A 13,518-nucleotide genomic window follows, 5' to 3' on the forward strand; every position below is an offset into this window, starting at 1 on the left:
CTTTGGTAATTAACAACTTATACAGAAAAACTCGATACTTTAAAACATGTATTTAGAACTACTGTTTTCCAACCCCGATTATTATTATTATTATAATTATTATTGTTTAACGTGATTGGCCTAATTTAGTATGCTTGACGTTTGTTTTATCTATCTATCTATCTATCTATCTATCTATCTATCTATCTATGCACACACACATGCATACAGACAGACAGATATATATATACACACATATACAAACACATGCATATATACAATTATGTGTGTATGTGTATATATATATATTAGTGTGTGTATACAAACATATATTTGTCTATTACTGTGTATACACACACACTATACGTATAGACAACACACACTACTAAGGTCATCCTTGATGTGTCTTGAGAGCTATTTACAGTAGAAACAAATGCTTGAAGAAGCCAATAGCTCCATAAAACTTTATAGCATTTCCTTTACACATTTCAAACAATGGAACAATTTCCTGAACCTGGAAACAAAAGTTTATTTTAGTGGCAGCCTGGAAGTCTTTAAAGGTACAATTAGTAGAGCGTGCTCGAATGTGGAGTGTCTATATGGCGTTCTTATTAAACATGGAGTTAGGACAGTACCTCTTCCTGTAGTTTTTATTTATTTATTAATTATTAGGCAAGTTACAAATATCAAACAATGCTTTCAGAAAGGTTGTGACATTTAATTTTTACTGTCATTTAACAGTCCATTGAAAATTCCTTTTATTTTTCTGGAAGAACTGTCATTTCCCCGTTCATTACAGTGAAATACTGCTAAGCAAATCAAAACTAGGTTTGTAAATTTCATTCTGCCTGAACCAGTTTTTGCTTAACGCTCTGGCCCTCTGACTATGTGGGCCTTGGGTAATTACAAATAGAATAATAGGGTCTTTTAACTATTCCTTTTAGGTTTTTATTTTCTACCCATGCTGTGTAAATCTATTGAGAAATTGCTCAAGCACAGAAAATCATTTGGCGTATACTGGTGGCTGTTCACTAAGTAGTTCTGTATCTAGTCTTATTCTCCTTTCTCTTAAACACTGTATTTGTTAAATCGTCAACAACATTTCCCCTTCCTCCTTGAGCGGTAAACTGTCAAGAAACAGTTAGACTTGACAGTTAAGGGTTAACAAAATCAGATCCATTTTTGCTATATCTAAGGGAGGAGTGGGTTTTGCTGGTTCTGTTTTGTTGTAGTTGCTTCTTTTTAAAACCCAACACATACAACTCCAAACTTTTTCATTGCCATAGTGCGAAGCAGCAGTGTAGTTATTTATGATTAATTAGGTTAATCCTGACTTTCCGGGGGGAGGGGGCATGAATTTATTTCAACCCCTTTTTTTCTTTAAAGAGTCATGTTCCAGGACTGATTCATTTTTGATTGTTGTTTTTGCTGCTTTCTTGAGAGGTTTTGTTTTTCCTGTCTGCCTCTCAATCCTTTCCCAAAGATCGCTGTAAAACCAAGAAGGAAATAAAAAATGACTTACCTTTCCCCTGTCATCCGTGTCAACCCAGTGTGAACTTAAAATGGCCTCAAAAAAACCCCCACAGACCAAAGTTCCATTTAAAAAAAAAATCTTGCATTATTATTACTATTAACATCGTCATTATTATTGAGCAAAGGGCTTTTAGTTTAACTGAGAACATGAGAACATTAGCAGAAATACTCATGGCTTCTATGTGAATTTAGTAGTTTAAAACTTTTGAAGGTTATTTATGTGGATGGCCCTAAGCAAAAGCCCTGAATGGCTCTCAGAGAACACGTGATGTCATTAAACTAAGTTTTATGGTTTGGGGGAGCTGACAAACCCACAATATATTTACATCATATATAATCTTAACTGTCCACCATCGCAGCTGCTAGAGCTGTTTAATGCTGGGACAGTGGGACAAGGCATTTAGTGTGGATTACGGCGTCTCAGACTGCTGTTAGTGAAGGTACATCTTACCAAATGGATCCCAAGCGATCTCAGTAAGTTAATTCTTCCCCCCTTCTCTCTCGCTTTCTGGGGGAAAAAAATCCATTGCACTCAGTGAGTCTTATTAAAATAGAGCGTTAAACTCTGATGGGCATGGAATTCTGTAGATACTGTGAGGGGGGAGGGCTTTGCTTCTTTTACTATATGACAAACTAGTGTGTATGTCGTTTTAAAGTAATATAGAAGGCGTATAAGGCGAGCAGCAGTGAGGAACCTTATCTAGAAGGAATATCAGACATCCCCCGTCTTTCCCCAGGGCTTGTGGAAATTAGATAAGGCCAGAAAGCTCCATATATTACTGGTTAAGCAGAGACATTTCTCCCCCCACCCCTGTCCTACCCCACTCTAGTTGTAGACAATAAAATACTTGAAGAAAGCGAAAGGTGGAGGATTGGGGGTTTTGATTCTCCTCCTCCCTTTGGTTTTAAAACTCTGATCAGATAGTTTCGGCTCCTGTTTGAGTTGTTGTTGTTGTTGTTGTTTTTAAATCTTTTTTTTTTAAAGGAACACAGTATAGAGTTTGCTTTTTAAAAAAAAAATGTTACTGGGTGGTGAAGTGCATGCGCATTGCTGTTGGGGGAGGTTGAGCTGGAAAGAGATCTGGAAGTCTGACTTCTGTACTCCTTTGATGCTGTTGGCAGGTGTGTAGAGGAAGGCATGAACTCAGAGCTATGCAGGGATTGGACCTAGGCCGAAGAATTTGTAAACTCCCTGTCGCAGATAAGGACTAAGGCTATAGAGACGTGGCATTTTTTCTTCTTCAGAAGAAGAATGATATGATCAGATTACACAAGGTGCCATTAATGCAATCCCTGTTTCTCTCTTTTTGTATTCCCCCCCCCCCCAACCAGGAGATGTTGCTCTTATTCCTCGTGTGTCCTTCGGTTAATGTAACGATATACCTCCAATGGATAGGTTTCAAACTCCAGCAATGCAGTCTCGAAATGGGGCAGGCCAGAGTCCAAACATCTGTTTGAGTGTAGAGAAATAGATTGGTGTTTGGGTGGTTTGCCTTCAATATTGTTTGCAACACACCTAGGCAATGGTAGTGTTGGGAATGTAGGGCCAAGCCTCATATCTGAAATCTAACCACAAAGACTATATTATATGCAAAGTTAGACATGTCATATTCAGTGAATGGCGGGGTGGGGGGGGGGAGAGGAGAATCAGGAAATGTAGCAGTGACTGGTAAATACGTAAGAATCCCTGCCTCGGTTACTGCTTGTGTTGTCTCAACTGTACTTCCAGAGAGCGTCTTGGTTTGTTTACATACCACGTTTCCCCCCCAGTTCATACAATTGGCTACCTAGCACTGAGTTCTCTGGATCTAAGAGTCAAGAGAAGTGTGTAATCCCAGAAATAACTGCTACTCGCCTTGTTTTATTGACGTCCAACTCGCGATCAAACGACCCTCGTGTTAAACAGCGAAGTGAAAAGAGGATTTCTCTAGTTCAAAGGAAAAGGAAGGAGGGGTGTGTGTGTGGGGGGGATCTGTCTGTGAAGGGGAAGGGGGTGTGTGTGTGTGAAGATATAAAATGTTTTGTTGCGCTTAAAACAGAGACGGTGCAAGGTGAAAGTATAGGGCCAGATATCCCAAGAGCTCAGCTCCCGTTTAGATGCCTAAATGTAGGAGCTGGACTTTCAGAAATGTTCAGCATCCGGTAGATCCCTTTGAGAACAATGGAGAATCACACTCACAAACACACACTTAAGAACAATCTGAGGAAAACCCATTATTCTTAATAGTTTCCTGGGAGCTGATCTCTGACCCAAAGAGCCCAATTCTGCATTCTTTGCACCTCGCAAGGAAACCAGTGGAGTTTTTGTGGAGTTGGGGAGAAAAGGAGGATCATTTCCAGTAAGTTTTAGAGTCTTTGTCCTCCAAACTTTCATGAAAAAGGTGTTCCTGGGGAAAATGAGGAGTTCCTCCACGCAAACAGCCTTCATTGTCATTAGTGATTTGAAAATCAGGACACTGTATCCTGGGAGGGTTGTAACCTCTGTCCCTTTACAGGAAAGCAAGCAGAATTGTGACCATAGGCCCCTGTGTATACATAGCCCAGACGCCTTCAAGTGGGTGCTGTTGGTGTTACTTATGGTCTTTATAAGATGCTTCCCAAGCCTTTGGCCTGAAATCCAGGCTCTGATCCCACCCATACAACTCAGCGACAACATCCCACCAGACTTCCAGGAGATTCAGGCCTAAATACTCGTTACCTAGTTATTTATGTCGCGTTTCAATAAACAGCAACACTTGCAGAGTCCCTCAGTAAGGTTCTCAATTAACTGAACGCAATGGAGCCATATTCTGTACCCTCTTCACACCAGAGTAAATGATGAATCTTTCCGGATTTGCAGTGTGCAGTGGCCAGAGCAGAATTCGACATCGTCCGGCTATTTGTACACGCTGTAGACCCGCCTTCAGATAGGTTATTCTTTGTACAGGCATAGGTGAAATCCTGACCCCACTAGAAAAATTCCTTTGACTTGAATGGAGCCAGGTGTGTGCTAAAATAAACCAAAGTGTAGTCCTTTAGTGAGCGGAAGTTCCCATTGAAGTATATGCTAATTTTGCCTGAACAAAGACCCCTGGGTGTAGAGTATTTAAGTTTGTCTATAAGTAGATACTATGTACATACATGCACCTATAAAGTACACCCTTCATGTGTATCCCGCATATAAAGTGTCATACAAGAGATATACACAGTGATATGGTGTCTGTATAGAGAGCCATACATAGTTATTAAATATAGAAGATACATTGGGCCTCATTCACCCTGGGTGTAAATTCATTAACGTCTGGATGTTACAACATGGGACTGATTGTTGTTGCAACCTTCTGGGATGATATACTAATTAATAATTAATAATTAATAAATGATTTGACCAAATTCTCCATTATGGACCAAAGAGCCCTGCACCCACAACTGGGGCCAGATTTTCCAAAATGTCTCCGAAGCCAGCAGCTCCCCAGTGTTCCCCTTACGGCTCTTTTCCCTAAAGAGCTTCTTGTCCAGCCATATGTGTCTACATCTGCCCCTCCCCCTCTTCGCTGTACTACTGGGTGAGTTCCTGGGCCCCTTAATGGTGCCACGAGTTCCTTCTGGTGCGAGATCTCTCTTCCGAGGCAGAAGGTGAGCTGGGTTTGGCCTGCTCTTTGCCACACAACTTGAGCAGTTGCGACACCGAGGAAATGAAAGGTACAGTTGGGGTGCCATCATTTCTAAGTGGGGTGGGGCAGGGGGAGGACCCAGAACACAGACAGGTTTTGCCCACCCGATCCTTAATTTCTTCCTCTCCAAACAACCCAGTAGATTGAGATCACTTCTGCTGTTCACACTGAACCGGGAGTAGCAGCATCGGGTTGGTGTGTCCCTGTTTTAAGTCTCGGCGCGGCGGAGTAGCCTCTTGGAAAGGGGATGGGGTGGGGGAAAGACAAGAAAAGGGACGCCCTGTTAGCAGAAATAAATCGCAACCGCTTCCCGAGCTTCCTTGCCCTTTGCGAAGCAAAATGCAGCCCCGCTGCAAGAGGAGCCCCTAGGCGCGGTAGTTCCTAGTTCCAGGCTCTCTGGGGCTCCGAGGCCCGGGTGGGCGCGTGGGTTCCATGCTGCAAAACGCTGAGTGAATGTGGATACCGGCAGGTGGCTTCGATGCAAATCTCGGCTCCAGCCCGCACGTGGGCTTCCAGAGGGTTTTTCTTGCCTGACCTCCGACTTGTTCCAGGTTTAATAACCATATAACAATGGGGGTGCTGGAGTGAATAGACTGTAGGGCGTTAAGTCTTAAACTAACTCAGGCTTCGTGAAAATGGAGATGCATTTACAAACATCCCCCAATTTCTCCATAGATAAAGGTTATTTTAATATTTAGTGTGGCCAATCCTACTTTGCCTGGGGAACACACCGCCATAACTCTGTGCCTGGACAGAAGCTTTAGCGTTTTGTATCGCAAAGCACATTTCTCTTATGAACGAAGGACCCAAGGTTTCAATGAATTAAGAAGTTTCTTCATAAGGAGACGTGGCACTTTTCAAAAACAGTCATTTTGGTCGTGATAGCAAAGAACAAGCCCTCTGGATTTCTTGACGCTCTTGTCTCTTCCCCAGCTCTGAGTTTCAGGGGGGGGGGGGAAACCTCGCTCCCACAAATAAACTGATACAATTGGTTTTCACCTGGAAATCCTATTCATAAAGACCATTATTTGTTTGTGCTTCAAGAACAAGATTGATCTGGCGCAAGAGTTACTAGTTCATTTCATCTTCTCCAATGGGGAAGTTCTTGCCATCTGAAATCGTCAACTTTTAATTTAGGTTTCTCCAGAGCTAAATATTTCTGAGACGTTATGATAAATGCAACGTTTGTGTGTGGCATCCCTATGACTCTTCTCTGTATTATTGTTTTTTCTTAATGTATATGTGGTTGGCTAACATTTCACCACGAGAAGATGGAAAGTTAGCTTGCAAGATTTGTGTACTTTTATGGCACCCAAAATAGCCCCAAGAACCCACCAGGCATGCGCAAAGTGGAGTCACGTGATCACTGCTCTCCAGGCAAGAGAAGGAGTTTGCACACACCCTAAGAAATATTAAAAAACAAACAAAAAGAATTAAATATCTTTTGATTAGCAGAAGCAAATGTGACATTCAGGCAAGTTTGTAACTATATCAGTCATCTCTCCTCCTCCTCCCAACAGGTGATACAATATTAGCAAGAGCTTGAAATTTTACCTAAGGTTGCACCGTTGTGGGAGGGTTTTTTTTTTATCGGAACATAAATACAGTCCAAGTTCTGCCACAGTATAGAGGATAAATCACAGGGCTCAACTATATTAATCTTTGTGCGTTGTCAGTTGGGATATTTGAGATTCAGAGGCATTCTCCTTAATTTGGAATTAAAATGGAGCTAAAACCTACTTCGCTGAAATTACTTTAGCTGCAAGATATTTACACGTAGCATTTTAAACTACCCCTTTTGGGAAAGGAAAGGATATTACTTTAAAATAACAGCGCTTCCTGGCATTTTAGTACCTTAAAATCGTACATTTCGTATTGGAAACATTTCTGTTAAAAGTGAACAAACTAAACACAGCAACAATAACCAAGAAAACAGAAAACCATGAGTTCGCAACTCCAAAATTGCAGCCACTGCGAGTCAATGTAATTGGGTTACATCCTATTATAACAGTGGGAATATTTCATTATCCCTTGTAAGAAACAACCAACATCTGTGCTCGCCCTAAACAAGACTTGCAATTGAGATAACCTCGTTCCATTTTTTTTAAAGGTAGGGTTATAACTTTCTTAGTCACCCTCAGAAGATTATACACGGAAAGGTTTGCAGTGGGCCGTTGCCAAAGATATGCTATATTCCAAAAGTAAACATTTATTCGGTCCTTTACAGCCACCATATTTGATGTGCCTTGTAAATAGGATGCCAAAGCGGAGAGAGAGTTGGGAGGTTTTACGTTAGGGACAGGATCTGATTATTTCCAGGGAATCCTTTGCAAGGCAAATTTAAGGAAAGACTATGTTCCAAGTGTCCTCTTTTCAATAAAGAATCGAAAGGTGCTTTAGTTTCAATGCTACACCCATAATGTAAAATAACCATTCAATGCATCTAAAAGCACGTTGCCGAGTATTGCCAAGGGTATAAAAAGTAAATATTTGTATTGAGTACAGGCTAGAATGCTCTGAGCTTTGTTATGGGTACTAGAGATTTAAGACGCTGCATGCCTGACACAGGAAGAAAGTTTTGGTGTGACTTGAAATATAGATATATTCTTTCAAGAGGGTCTTTCATTGTCTAACTCTTCCTTCGGTTATATGCTTCATGATTAAATTTTTTAAAAAATCAGTGTTGTAGCTGGTAAATTATTGTCATTTCCTCAGCAGATTTGGCTGCTTTGCTTTTGAGCTTAAATAACATTTTTTAAAAACTGTTTCCATTTCAGGATCAATAAAATAGCGAAATTCAAAATTTTGTTTGTCACCTTCGTACCTTATGAATTTAAAGTTTTTTTTTTAAAAAGGTTAATATTAAACACTCCTGTTTACAAGAAAAGCATTGTGCATATTAATTACCCGTGTGAGCGGAACCATAATGCCTTGGAACATAAGTTTAGTGTGGTGCTGAATCCAGAAAAATGGGCTAGCGAGAGGTGGCATGAAGAAATCAAAATATCCAGCTAAAGAAAGGTGCACTCCGAGGGTGAGATTCACTTTGTTTCAGCTCGCTGCTCTCTGATATTCTCCCAGTGGATTTTAAACATCAGCTCCCCTTTTTCCTCTCTCTTTTAAGAGTCACGGTGCAGAGATCGTCTGCCTATGCAGATTGTACTGATGGATTGATTTTATTGATTTAGTATCTGATTCTAAAAGAGCATTTCTGTCAAATGATATTTTGATCTGGGTTTTCCCGGTCAAGAGTTGAATTCCGAGTTATCGATTTTTTTTTAACTTGCGATTTCCCTTTCTCCTGGCAGATATGAATGTACTTTCCCTTATTACCCCTGCACGAATTGGAGATGCCTATCCGTTCACCATATCACTTCTTCATTTAGAAGGAGGAAGCCTTCCCCAGTGCGAATCCCCCCTCCCACTTTCGCTTCATTGTTCCACTGATCAAGATTGTTGATTACTATTTTTTTAAATTCCATATTTGTTTTCCTAGCCAAAGCAAAACGCGAGAGGATTTGAGGCAACAAGATAGTTTGATAGAAATGAAGACATATCATGTTATTCCCCCCACCCCTTAGAGTCTTTATTCTGTATCCTATTCATTTTCTCCTCTCCCTTAGTAGATATATCTATATAGACATTATATATATATAATCCTCTCTTGGCACTCAACAGATTTCTCTAATTCATGTCTCAACAACAAAATAATCACATGGGAAGAGAGAGCTGCTACTGTTGACCTTTCTATTTATTTCTGTCCGCGGCAGGATTAGAGTTTGCTTGAGTTTAGGTAACATGAACTGGAGTGTAATCTACAAGGAACTGTAGTCAACTTGCAAAGTGAGCATAGCTAGAGTTTATGGATGATCCTGTAGGGCATAGCCTGTATGTATCTTTCTTTAAAAAAATGAAACTTTCTTTTCTGTAGGTTTGGCCATGACAAAATGGAGAGAAACAGCAGTAAGTAATTCTTTCTTTCTTTCTTTCTTTCTTTCTTTCTTTCTTTCTTTCTTTCTTTCTTTCTTTCTTTCTTTCTTTCTTTCTTTCTTTCTTTCTAAAACAAAAACAAAATCAATGTCCTTGTTTTTGAGACTCACAAGCCGTGATTGCATATATTTTGTTTCATCTTTCACAAAAGGGATGGCTGACTAGACTTTTATTACAGGAGGCTTTTTTCCTGTCAGGAAGGGAGGGGGCGGGGGTTGTAAACGCAGGTAGGTGTCCGTTTTGATCTGTCGCTAATCACAGGAAGTGAGGGGGGTCTGTGTCTTTAAGGTTGTAAATTCCACAGATCTGCTTTTACTTACATTCTCAAAGGTACCTCCGAAAAGATTTTTTTTTTAAATAATTTCGTGCTATGGTCTGGAAATTGTTTATTGTGCCCAATATACCTCTGCACTGTTGTCGTTCAAAACAAAACAAAACAAAAATAGTTGTATCTTTTGCCTGGATCCCCAGCCTAATCTGAGGGAAGACATAGTGGAAATATTTGGAGCTGATTTTCTGCTAAGGCAATTAATAAGATCTAAAGACCCATTAGCACTGGAGATGAATGCATCAAGTAGCTTCCTAAAAGGGTCTTCAAACTTCCCTCCCCTTGTTAATAATATTTGCCCTAAACATATTGAATTTATTTTGCTTAAACATAGCCCGAAGAGAGGTCAACTGAGCGTCTCCTATGGGGGAGGACAGCTATCACTATTATTATTATTATTATTATTGTTATTATTATTCTGTTTCGTATATTCCACTAGGTTGATAGGCTTATGTAATTAAAGACAAGCTAGAGGTTGGTTGCTGTCTTTCCCTCCCCTTTTCCTTCTGTTTTATATTGTGTACTTTTGTGGCTGTGATGCATAATATCCAGCAGGAGAAAATCATACTTTACAAAAATGACTAAGATTTGTGAGCTAACTAGGCTTCGCAGTAATAAAAATAGAAACACACACACACAACGTCTTTCCTTGGAACTCCGAGAGCTGAAAGGTTAGGTACGTGCTTCAGTAGGCATATGGGCAGAGTAAGGCTTTGGGTATGCGTGCTTGATTGCTACATCTGATTAAATACATTTAAGCGAGAAATTAACAGATTATCAAAGAGATCCATTCTCGACACCCACCAAAAAAAAATGATCTGAGCCTATGTGTGTATGTAATCCGTGCTGAAGGCTAACTTCTTTCTCTACAGTAGCATTCAGTCAATCCCTCTCTCTCGCTCGCTCGCTCGCTTTTTCTCTCTCTCTCTCTCTCCCCGGTATGGTGAAAAGTGACCTCTTTCCATAAAATAGCATTCAGTCTCTCTCAGTGTGTGTATGTATGTGTGTATACACATTGTGCTGTTTTTATAAGACAACATTCAGTCAACGTACGTTGTAAATGAATGATCTAATAGACAGTCTCCAATTAAAAACAAAAAGCCCCCATTATTTTTCCTTTCCTGACACTTTGGGTCGGAATAAAACATTTGACTGTTGGAGGCGGGGGAGGATCTTTACCTATAGACACAATCTGACACTTTACATCTGTTTCTGCTTTCCTTGGGTACCTGTCTCTGTCGAAATTAATTCCCCATAATACGGTGGAGAACAGAAATATAAAGCTCTAAAAAAATAGTCCAGTCTCAAAGTTGCTGGGTCATGTGTAAGCGAAGAAGTGGAGTATGAACAAACCTATATTTTATGTTAGCTTCCTTCCATGCTGCACTGGCTGATGCACTATCCCTGAACTAATATCTAATTCCTCTTAACTTATTCCAAATGGATGCTTAAAATAAGATATTCGGATCTAGGGAGTCTGTTATTATTAGTATTCGCTGGCATTCTGTTCTGCCCTCATTTCATCCCACCTTCCACTTTTTCACCGAGCCAGCCCCAGCTGCTAAACTCTGGATGGGATCCAAACAATCTGTTGCCTTCACAGCCCCGTTGCAATCTCATGTGGGTGCATTTCTGGTACCCTAGGTGTTCACCTTTCCCTTTCCCCAGGTTTTGGTGTGAAAACCCTTTAGCCTTTCCAGGAATCGAACAATTATTCAATGCATCCGAGGCCAAACTGAACGAGCTTAACCATCTTTTTTTGCAATAAGGCAGCCGATTTCTTATCAGGTTTGAATTGATGCTAGAGGCCTGGTTCTGTATATCATTCTTGAGATTTCTCTTGTCCAACTACGCGGCTCCTTTTGCTTCTGTAGGCTTGACTAATGACTGCTGCAAACGACAATGCCTGCAGAATTCTAATCGCCAGGATGAGTCGGGCAACATTTACACTACTAAATTTATTTTAAAGTATTTTACAGCAATCCAAGTTTAGTTAAGTTCTGCCTGCTGCTCTGGAGGTGCAGCTACCACCCTCGGAATGACTCAAACTAATAAACGTTTTATTAAAAGGTTTTGATGGATTCACCTTTGGGATTAACTAAGATAATAGTTTATTACACAGTGAAAGATTAAACTGAAAGTACCCTAGTGAAAAAAATAAACATTATAGATAACAGAAAACTCCTCTTCAACCATTATAGTCCATTGTTGTCATTCTCCACTGCCCAATGAAAGTGTTTAAAAAAAATATCAAATACCTCATTTGGTAGCTGAAGGCAATTAGAAGGTTTCTCCAGAACTCCATGTGTCCTGTTCGCTCATTAGAATACATATGGTTCCGAGTTTATACTCTGTATATTTGTACAGAGTGCGGGTGATGGACAGAAAATCGAGATAGGTAGGAATATCCAAAGATAGGAATCTTATGCAGAAGCATAAACTAATCACACTAGATCATTTTTCTTCATCAGTCCTAAATAACTAATTCCAGTGCTTTATGGAACTGTTTTCATCACCTAAAACAACATTGATACACACAAACGTGTGTTTCTGTCCCTGTGTGTATATATGTGGGTGTGGGTGTGTATATATGTATGTGTAAAACATATACTCACATGCAGAGATATGAATAGATACACAAATACTTTAAAACAGTTTTAGATGTGGAATATGTAATATTTACACTTCAAAACATAATATATCTGATATATGGTTATAGTATACATATATATGTACAGTACACTGTGTATGTATGTACGTACACACACACACACACACACTGTATATATATATTTGTGTGTGTGTGTGTACGTACATACATACATATATATAGTACCACTACAATGTACTGTACATATATATACAGTGTATATATAATCCGTGTGTGTGTAAATCCTGTACATTTTGAATATAAAAGCTGTATTCATTAAACTGGCTAGGAGAATTGATATCTGTAAGGTTTTAATAACAGCTATTGATTCAAGCACTCACCAGTCTATAACCTATATTGAGGAAATCTTTGTACATCTAATCTAATTAGACACTCTATCACATATATGTATGGTAAGAGCAGTTTGGCCATTTGAAACCCAAGGCAGAAAGGGTGCTCTTTTGTTGCCCTTTGCTTAGAAAGTGTCCAGTGATTACTTCACATTCCCCAGAGAAAGCCAGCACAGAATTGATTTTAAATTGCAAAGGGTGTCAGTACCGACCAGAAGTGCCTGCAACCTGTGCTTCTTATTTCCCCATAGACGCAGCTTCAGAATGAGAATCACCCATCGGAGTTTTCTCTTTGCCATTTACACGCCCAACTGTTCTGTGGCGAATGTCACACGAAGTGTAGCCCCAGTTCAGCTGGATTATTTACTCTTGCGCCAGCTAGGAAGGGAATCCAGCGGAAAGAGAAGGCATTTAGCAGGCCGATCTGAGGGCAGGGAGGCTCTCTCAGCAACACTGAAAATGAAGGCACAGTAGGGTTTATCAGAGTCACCCTAAAGTTAGTTGCGGGTCAGGACAACGTAGCCAACACTTATATTGACCCTTCAACCTCATGAGAGGTTGGTATGACTTTCTATTCCCCTGCACGATTTAAAATAACTAATATTATGCTGTCTCAGTGGCTAAGCCCAAATCCTTTTTTTTTTCCCGGGCATCGGCTTTCAAAGTCCTTCTCAGGAGTTAGGTGCTATCTCAGAGAGAATCAAAACTATAGAAGTGCATTCTCTGTAATTATTAATATTATCACCCTGGGGGAGGATTTCAAGGCTAAATGGGTTAAGCTAGTAAGTGCCACTCAAGAAGAAGCTTTCTAGGATAATACAGAACAAGAGCTGTCTAAAGTTTGTATATATTTCCATAGCATACAATAACATCCACCTAACTTCCACTGAACAGTTCTCTCGGCAACTCCCCCCTCCCCCCCCATCCCCGTAGAAGACCAATGTTTTCTTTACAACTTAACCTATGGTTCAGCAGCATGAGATGAGTCATTACAGGTATTGTTTGTGTAGAAAAAGTCAAGGAGAAACCCTATAG

At 40.1% G+C, this 13,518-nt stretch overlaps 1 protein-coding gene across 5 annotated transcripts in view; it reads left to right on the forward strand.

Moving 5' to 3' along the window:
- Positions 1–13,518, forward strand: part of LOC123353676 (homeobox protein Hox-B1-like) — a 134,062-nt gene that overhangs the window by 19,262 nt on the left and 101,282 nt on the right. For 2 of the 5 annotated variants that reach the window (XR_006574556.1, XR_006574553.1), the window contains exon 2: positions 9,097–9,128. The exons of 1 other annotated variant lie outside the window; for it this stretch is intronic. The gene's annotated coding sequence lies outside the window, so the exon portion shown is untranslated. Of the gene's footprint in view, positions 1–1,948; positions 1,987–9,096; positions 9,129–13,518 lie in introns of those variants that run through there. 2 more of the 5 variants (XR_006574555.1, XR_006574552.1) reach the window with 2 other exon arrangements.

Source organism: Mauremys mutica, chromosome 20 (assembly GCF_020497125.1).
Source record: "Mauremys mutica isolate MM-2020 ecotype Southern chromosome 20, ASM2049712v1, whole genome shotgun sequence".
NCBI lineage: Eukaryota > Metazoa > Chordata > Testudines > Geoemydidae > Mauremys > Mauremys mutica.